Source organism: Octopus bimaculoides, chromosome 6 (genome assembly GCF_046866305.1).
Source record: "Octopus bimaculoides isolate indiv1 chromosome 6, ASM4686630v1, whole genome shotgun sequence".
Lineage (NCBI taxonomy): Eukaryota > Metazoa > Mollusca > Cephalopoda > Octopoda > Octopodidae > Octopus > Octopus bimaculoides.
Window position 1 is genome coordinate 9,655,880 of NC_142933.1, and position 10,000 is coordinate 9,665,879.

The window sequence follows — 10,000 nt, forward strand, 5'->3', positions numbered from 1 at the left end:
TATTTATTGATATATATATATATATTTATTGATATATATATATTTATTGATATATATATATATATTTATTGATATATATATATTTATTGATATATATATATATATATTTATTGATATATATATATATATATATATATATATATATACGTCGGGATTCTTCCAGTTTCCGTATACCAACTCGACTCACTAGGTTTTGGTCAGCCTTAGACTATAGTAGAAGACACTTGCCGAAGATGCCACGCAGTAGGACTGAACCCGGAACAATGTAGTTACGAAACAAGCTTCTTACCACACAAAAACTAAACGGTGACCTCTAAGGCTGTGACATTATCTGTATTTAGACAATGAGTTTTGTACATGCTATTGGAATCGGTTTGCACGGTACCACGTGATTCTGGGTTCATCACACTGAACCGAATGGTTCTACAACGGTTTAAGGTGGTCATGGTAGGGGCAATATCGAAAATGAAAAGTGTGAGAAAGACCGTTGTATGTATGTATGCATGCATGAATGAATGTGTGTGTGTATACAGTTCAACTTCCCTGAAAATAAACAACGAAAAGAGTGTATTAGTTTAACGCTCAGGAAGAATGGAAAAGTCTTTGACGTTTCAAGTCTACGTTCTTCGACAGAATGGATTGAGAGGAACAAATGAACAGAGAACGGAAAAGAATAAAACCTAGAGAGATAAAAATGTGTAGGAATTAAGAGTCCAACTTGATGAAATAACCCTGTATATCTATATAGAACGTAAGGGCGGACGAAATGTCACTTAAGTACTTTGACCGGCGTGCTAATGTTTCTGCCAGCTCGCCGCCTTTTAATATATATATTTATTTCTTTATTGCTCACAAAGGGCTAAACATAAAGGGTACAGACAAGGACAGACAAAGGGATTAAGTCGATTACATCGATCCCAGTGCGTAACTGGTACTTATTTAATCGACCCCGAAAGGATGAAAGGCAAAGTCAACCTCGGCGGAATTTGAACTCAGAACGTAAGGACGGACGGAATGCTGGCCGCTAAGCACTTTGCCCGATGTGCTAATGTCTGTTGCGATATTAAGATTGACAAAACCAACCTTGTTTCTAAAAAAAATTAGACCTGGGTTTGCTCCCACTTAACAAATTTCGTTCCCTCACTCATGAGTATGAAGGTCCTCTAATAAACTGATAGATGTGTAGTATTGTAGGAACTTCTTTGTCCCTAAGTCAGTTAGTCCTAACAGAACCGGCCTATGATTAAAACCACTCCTGCCGCGAACATTCAGTCGAGTATAGTCTCCGATGGGTCCTTCCCTAATTTAAAATAACAGGATGTGATTTGAATGATGGAGATGGACCAGGTTAGGGAGAGAACGGGGTAGATATGTAGGGTGAAATGGCAGGTGTAGAATTAAGAATAGGGGTAAAACGGGGTTGGAAGTAGGGATAGAAATACAAGTAGAGATAGAATGGAGTAGGGATATACTAGGGACTGGATGTAGTACAGGGGTTAAGGACAGATGAAGAGATAGGGATAGAAAAGATGGGTAGGGAGAAGTATGTTGTGAAATAATGATAGAAAGAGGAGCTGAGAAATGGTTAAAAGAGAAAGAAAGAGGGGGGGGAGAATGGGGAGATGGAGAGAAAGGTGAAGGACTGGAATTAGGCGGGAAAGAGAGAGAAATGACAAAAAAGGGGTTTGCGTGTGTGTGAAAGTGAGGAAGGAGACAATATTGAAATGAAAGAAAAATACGAGAGTTAAAGGGAATGAGAGAGGGGGGGGGAAGGAGAGGAGAGAGATAGAGGGGAAAGATGGATGTAGAGGGGGAGACAAGAAGTGAGGGATGAGGGGTGAGATATGAGATGAACGAGGGAGATAAAGTAGCGAGAGTGAACGAGAAACAGGTAGGTGGAAAAGCGAGTGAGAGAGATAGTAACAGGGGAAAAGAGGGGAAAAAAAAGAGATGGAAAGGAAGAGAGACAGAGAAAGGGAGAGAGAGTGAGAGAGAAAAAGAGAAAGGGAGAGAGAATAAGGGACATATCTTATGGAAAGTAAACAGGAGAGAAGCGATGATGATAAGGGAAACGATGCGATGCATCTGAAATCAATGAAAGGATGACACGAAGACGAGCACATCCTTAAAGACACACACAAAGCACTTACACACACGCACACACACACACACACACATACACACGCACACACACACACACACACACACACACACACACACACATTAGATAATTCATATATATATAGTAAGGCAGACAGGCTACACACACAATAGCAAGGCAGGTACAACACACACACAATCTGTATATATACATACGTACATACACACGCACGCACACGTGCCAGCACACACACACACAAACACACACACACACACACACACACACAATCTGTATACATACATAGACACGCACACGTTCCAACACACACACACACAAACATATACACACATGCACATACACATACACACACGCATACAGACACACACACATACACACATATACAACACATATAGACACATACACACACATACATACACACACATGCACACACATACATGCACACACACATACGCACACACTTATACACGCACACGCATACATACACACTCGTGTAAATATCGACGCATAGGCGCCTGCATAGAGACAACGAAAGAACCTGTATGTGATCTAGCGATCTGTTAGAAATAACGGCCCAATCGCCCTCAAATTTACACTTTACCGACTCCAAAAAATGATTCTAGATAATGTAGTCCTCAATGGGATGATCACGGCTGGGTTACTTTTGATCATAGATCTCAATCAAGGATAATCGGATACTTTGGGTCTAAACAACAATGACACATACAAAGAGCACACACACACACACACACACACACACACACACACACACACACACACACACATATCTTTCTTTTATTTGATTGCCATTAAACTGCGGCCAAGCTAGGGCACCGCTTTGAAGAATTTTAGTCGAACGAATCAACCTCAATACTTATTTTATCCGTCATTTTGAGGAACCGCTATGTTACAGGGGCGTAAACGCACCAACACCGTTTATCAGGTGGTGGTGAGGGATAAACACATTCACAAAGATACAGAAACACAAACACTCAAGCACACACACACACACACACACACACATGTACGGCGGACTTCTTTCAGTTTCCGCCTACCAAATCCCCTCACAAGGCTTTGGTCGGTGTTCAGGCTATACTTGAAGACACTTGCTGAAGGTGCCACGAAGTGGGACTGAACACGGAACTTGGCAGGTACTTGGCAGGTGCTTCTCCATAGGTAAGTTGGGCGTAGATGGAATCCTTGTGTAGTGATTCAGCGCAAGGTTTTTGCTCTTGGGCAGTATTTCCACGCCCCGGAACTGCTTCGTTCTGGTAACATGATCTACATCTACCTATATTTCTTTTGGGCCGTTTTCCCCCTGGATGTGTGCCGCTACTTCTGGGCGTCGGGGTTTAGCTGGTACACAGCCGTCTTTCGTGCAGCTGCTGTCAAAACCTCGGCTGGGATGGCAACTTGTGCTCGCCACCCATTCCTCTTCACAGACAGCCTCACCTGTGTCAGACGAGCCTAATTGTGATCAAGAAAAGGCGGGAAGTACTGAGTTGATCTCACCAAATGAGTGCTTGACTGTGGAGTCACCCCAACTACTCTTGTATTTATTTTATGCTGTTGTTGCTGATCTCTCTGCTGTTCTTGTTGCTACTGCTGTCGCCATTGTTGTGGTTGTTACTTTTGTTAGTGTTGTTGTTGTTGTTGTTGTTGCATATGTTGTTAAAAACGTTGTAACCATTTTTGATATTATCATTATTGTCGTCATTCTCGTGTTTTGCGTTCTTGTGAATCAGGTAGTGGATTGAGATTTTCGTGATGTTTCCTCGTTACATTGACTACAGCGTTCAGCTCGTACTTTATTTATCGATCCCGAAAGGATGAACGGCAAAGTCGACCTCGGCGGAATTTGAACTCAGAACATAAAGACAGACGAAATGCCTCTAAGCAATTTGCTTTGCGTGCTAACGATTCTGCCAGCTTCCTTACAATAATAATAATAGTCAAAATTAAAAGAAGAGTGCCATTGTTGTCTAGTGAACGATACTTCGACATCTTGTGTGTCTTCAACTGGTTCAAAAAATAAATTAGTCAATCTACTTCATTTTGGTTAATATAGAAAGGATTGAGGCAACTCCTCCTGAAGATACAGAGTCAAAATTAAAAGAAGACACAAGATGTCGAAATATCGTTCACTAGATAACAATAGCACTCTTCTTTTAATTTTGACTCTATATCTTCAGGAGGAGTTACCTCAATCCTTTCTATATTATTTAATAATAATAATAATAATAATAATAATAATAATAATGATAATAATAGGCGTAGGAGTGGCTGTGTGGTAAGTAGCTTGCGTACGGACCACATGGTTCCAGGTTCATTCCCACTGCGTGGCACCTTGGGCAAGTGTTTTCTGCTATAGCCTCGGGCTAACCAAAGCCTTGTGACTTGATTTGGTAGACGGAAACTGAAAGAAGCCCGTCGTATATAATATATATATATATATATATATATATATATGTGTGTGTGTGTGTGTGTGAATGCTTGTGTGTCTGTTTGTCCCCCCAACATCGTTTGACAACCGATGCTGGTGTGTTTACGTCCCTGTAACTTAGCGGTTCGGCAAAAGAGACCGATAGAATAAGTACTATGCTTACAAAAAATAAGTCCTGAGGTCGATTTGCTCGACTAAAGGCGGTGCTCCAGCATGACCACAGTCAAATGACTGAAACAAGTAAAAGAGTAATCCTCTACCGCAACGTATCATCAGAAGAAAAGATGAGCCTATATGAGCAGAAGATTATGCATGGATATGTTACTTGAAAGTTCAGAGATGATAGTAACATTAATCACCAGAGCAGTGTATCATGGACCAACAACTGGATTACTGCCTCCCACTTTGAAGTGTATGCGTTTGCAATCCAGGAGCAGGAAATATCAACCAAATACTTGATGCACAAAGGAACAGAGATGCAGGAAAAACAGTAAAATGTGAGAACCAATGCAGACTTTGTGGAGTTCACACCGAAGATATCACCCACATCATAAGCAGTTGCTCAAAAATGTCATCACGGGATTATTTACCGCTGAGACATGATGTTGTGGCTAAGACACTGTAGAACGAGATCCATCGAACGGATAACTCCGTGGACAAAGAAGTATGGACCTATAGTGTGGTGGAAGCCATAACCACTCACAATAAAACGGAGTATTGATGGAATGTCCCAATGAAAACCCCAATAAAATGTAAATAATATAGACCTAATATAATGATTTGGTATTGAGAAGAGAAACTGCTTATGGTTGTGGACATTAGCTACCCAGCGGCTGTTAACATAAAGCTGAAGATCAGTGAAAATGAGAACACCTATGCTGAACTATTGAGAAATCTGCAGTTACTCAATCCAGACGAGAAGATCAGGTTTATACCTGTAATTATTGGGGCACTGGTATCTGTAGCACACTGTCTAAATACTAATATTGAAAAATTAGGCTTCTCAAAGCAGAAAGGAGAAAGCTAATTCGAAATCTACAGATCCAGTCCATAACTGGAACTGTACAAATCTGTAAAACTTTCCAGGAGTTTATCATTTAAGCATGTCTAGAAATGCAAGTATGTGCATGAGGGGACATACGTAAAACAAAACATACAAATCTGCATAAACATACATACACACATACAGACACATACATACATACACATCCTATTCTTGATGTTGAAATTCCAATGGAGGGACCGTGGATCTAGGATAGAAATCGACACTTTCTCTATGGGCAAGAAATCTCGAAATATAAATTAATAGTGACATACATACATACATACATACAAGTACCAAATTATACCCACATGTAGAACAGCAAACACATTTATGTATACAATTACTAACACGTACATCCCCCCCCTCTCTGTCTCTCTCTATCTATCTATCTATCTATCTATCTGTCTGTTTGACTATCTATTTGTCTACAGATCTAAACACGCATACATATGTACATATATATGCAGGCAGATATACATATGAAATATACTCTCCATAACAACATAAATGCACACACACACATACACACGCGTGCACACACACACACACACACACACACACACACACACACACACACACACGCGCGCGCGCGCGCGCATTTACGCTAGTACTCGAAAGCACCCACATACACAAGGACAAGTAAATACCCACATGCAGTAGTATACATAATCACACACACATGCTAGCCTATATAAAGCACTCACACACGTATTGATGCGCACACACGCATTAAACAGTCGGAATAAAAAAAGTGCATAGGTAAATAGCTAACAATTTGCTTTCTTTCCCCAACTAAGAGGAAATTAATTGAGAAATTTTTTTGCATAGTCATTCAGTACGCCACCTCTTAGCTTACACATCTAGCAGCCTGAACCACACGTGCATGCACAAACTCATGCATACATACATACATACAGACAGACAAGCATACACGTACATGATGCAGGTAGCTATATATTTGTGTATGTGTATACACACACACACACACACACACACACACCCACACACACACACACACATATATATATATAGACAAAAATACAGGCATGTGCATGGCTTGTCTTGTGAATGAATTTGTTAAACGGAACATGTGTAGAAGCACATCGTAAACATACATACATACATAAATACATATAAACATACATATACATAACTGGCGTATGTATGCACACACACACACACACACACACACACACACACACACACACACACACACACACACACACACACACACACACACACACAGATATGTTTGTGTGCTTGCTTTACAATCACGTGGTTCCAGGTTCAGTCTCACTGCGTAGCATCCTGGGCAAGTGTCTTCTACTGAAGCCTTGAGCCGACCAAAGCCTTGTGAATGGATTTGGTAGACGGAAACTGAAAGAAGCCCGTCGTATATATATATATCTATATACGTGTGTGTGTGTGTGTGTGTGTGTGTGTGTGTGTGTGTGTGTTCGTCTCCCATCACCGCTTGACGACCGGTGTTGGTGCGTTTACATCACCGTAACTTAGCGGTTCGGCAAAAGACACCAATAGAGTAAGCACCATGCTACAAAAGAAAAGTATTGGAGTCGATTTATTCGATTAAAATACTTCAAGGTGGTGCCCCAGCATGGCCGCAGTCTAATGACAGGAACAAGTGAAAAAAAAAGTAAATTAATGTACACACACACACACACACACACACACACGTGCGAATGCACACATATGTATGTAGTTTGATGAAGGCAAGCAAGCCCAAACTTCGAAGTTGCTGTCAACCTTTTGTAAAAGTTTCAAACACGCACACATACATACATAAATACATATATGCATGTGTGTGTATGTGTGTGCGTATGTGTGTTTGTGTGTGTTTTATACATGTATATATGTGTATGAATATATATATATATATATATATATATATATATATATATATATATATATATATATATATATACATGTGCGTATTCTAAATACAAACATTGCACACACACACATACACACATGTATATATATGTATTTATGTGTGTGTGTGTGTTTTGTGTGTGTAGTATAATATAATTTGGGTAATAAACTTATAGTGTGCTTTCGAAAGCTCCTTTCCGGGCATCGGCTACCAAATGCTGTCATAGGCGTGGCTGTGTGATAAAAGGCTTGATTCCCAACCACATGGTTCCGGTTTCAGTCCCGCTGCGCCGCAGCTTGGTCAGGTGTCTTCTACTATAGCCTTGGACCGACCAAAACCTTATGAGTATATCTGGTAGACAGAAACTGAGAGAAGCCCGTCGTAGATATATATATATATATATATATATATATATATATATATATATATATATATATATATATATATATATGTATATATATATATATATGTATATATGTGTGTGTGTCTTTGTGTCTGTGTTTGTCCCCCACCATCGCTTGACAACCGATGCGAGTGTGTTTATATCTTCGTAGAAAGCGGTTCGGCAAATGACTCCAGTAGAATAAGGCTTACAAAGAACAAGTTCTGGGGTCGATTTCTTCGACTGGAAGAACCTTTTAAGGCAGTGAGTGCTCCAGCATGGCCGTAGCCAAATGACTCAACACAAATAACAGAATAAAAGAATATATATATATATATATATATATATATATATATATATATATATATATATATATATATATACATATATATATATATAGATGTACATATATTTACATATATGTACATATACATATATGTACATATATATAGGCGTAGGAGTGGCTGTGTGGTAAGTATCTTGCTTACCAACCACATGGTTCCGAGTTCAGTCACACTGCGTGGCACCTTGGGCAAGTGTCTTCTACTATAGCCTCGGGCCGACCAAAGCCTTGTGAGTGGATTTGGTAGACGGAAACTGAAAGAAGCCCGTCGTATATATGTATGTATATGTGTATGTGTTCGTTTGTCTGTATTTGTCCTCACAACATCGCTTGACAACCGATGCTGGTGTGTTTACGTCCCCGTAACTTAGCGGTTCGGCAAAACAGACTTACAAAGAATAAGTCTTAGGGTCGATTTGCTCGACTAAAGGCGGTGCTCCAGCATGGCCACAGTGAAAAGACTGAAACAAGTAAAAGAGTATATACATGAATACAAACACACCCACACACACACAGATATGTGTATATATATATATATATATATATATAGATGAGTATATGCATATATATGTACATGTATGTATATACGTTCATCTACATGTACATATATATATATATATCTGTGTGTGTGTGTGTGTGTGTGTGTGTGTGTGTGTGTGTGTGTGTGTGCGTGTGTGTGTGTGTGTGTGTGTAGTAGTAGTAGTAGTCCGTCATACTATACAGTTCGGTGATTGAGAAATTTAAGAGAAACTACTGGTATATTAATTCAGATATTTGTAAACTACGCATACAAACCTCTGAATATATGCTTGCTCTCTCTCTCTCACTCTGTCATTCATTAACTTAGTTACTCCCTCTACTTCCCACTTCTTTACCCGCTCTCTCTCTCTCACCTTTACTTTTTCTTCCTCTCTCACACTGTCACTTTATTTCTCATACCACCACTCTTCCTTTGACTCTCACCACTTCTCTCGCTTCTTCTCTCTCTTTCTGTTTTTCTCTCTCTCTCTCTCTCTCCTTTTCGTTTTTCTTTCTCCTTTCTTTCCTCTTTGTCTTTCCTTTCTTTTTCTTTCTCTCTCTCTCGAAATTTTTCCCTCACTCTTTCTTTTTACCTTATATATAAGTAATTAATGATCTGTATAGCTGTGTGTGTGTGTGTGTGTGTGTGTGTGTGTGTGTGTGTGTGTGTGTGTGTGTGTTTATAAGTGTATTGCCTGTTTTCATGTGTGCGTGTTTGTATGCGCGCGCGCGTGCCTATGTGTGTTCGCACGCGCTCATGTGTACATACATACATACATACATACATATATGCATTATAATATGCACGCATAAATATATGTGTGCAAATATATATATACACACACGTATGTATGCGCATACACTTTTTCTGTGTGTGAGGGCGTGCGTGTGCGTGCGCGTGTAAATACGTGTGTATATATGTGTGTATGTGTGTGACTGTGTGTGTGTATGTATACGTAGCCACCACAATTGGGGGAGGTAGTGCAGCGAAGAGGAAGAGGTAGGATACTAATGTATGCTACCACATGTATGTATGTATGCATAAGCTAATGTTTGAAGAGGACTTTCTAACATGCTCCCATCGGTTGAAAGCGAAGCAAGAATTTGGAATTAAACTGAATGCTACCGGTGGCAAGTGTGTTGCAGTGAAAGATCTCAAAGACTTCACACAGTTTGGAAACACAACTAGGATCCCAGCAGGTTGGTGGACACAAATCACATATATATTTTTTTCCACCCCCATTCATTATTATATTGT

General features: G+C 39.8%; 1 protein-coding gene across 8 annotated transcripts in view; it reads left to right on the top strand.

Annotated features, from left to right (window-relative positions):
• The window catches only part of LOC106873642 (ras-related protein Rap-2a), a 263,389-nt gene that overhangs the window by 55,740 nt on the left and 197,649 nt on the right, over positions 1 to 10,000 (top strand). For 6 of the 8 annotated variants that reach the window (XM_052969070.2, XM_052969074.2, XM_052969066.2 and 3 more), the window contains exon 1: positions 9,393 to 9,942. The exons of the other annotated variants lie outside the window; for them this stretch is intronic. The gene's annotated coding sequence lies outside the window, so the exon portion shown is untranslated. Of the gene's footprint in view, positions 1 to 9,392; positions 9,943 to 10,000 lie in introns of those variants that run through there. 8 annotated transcript variants of the gene reach the window in all.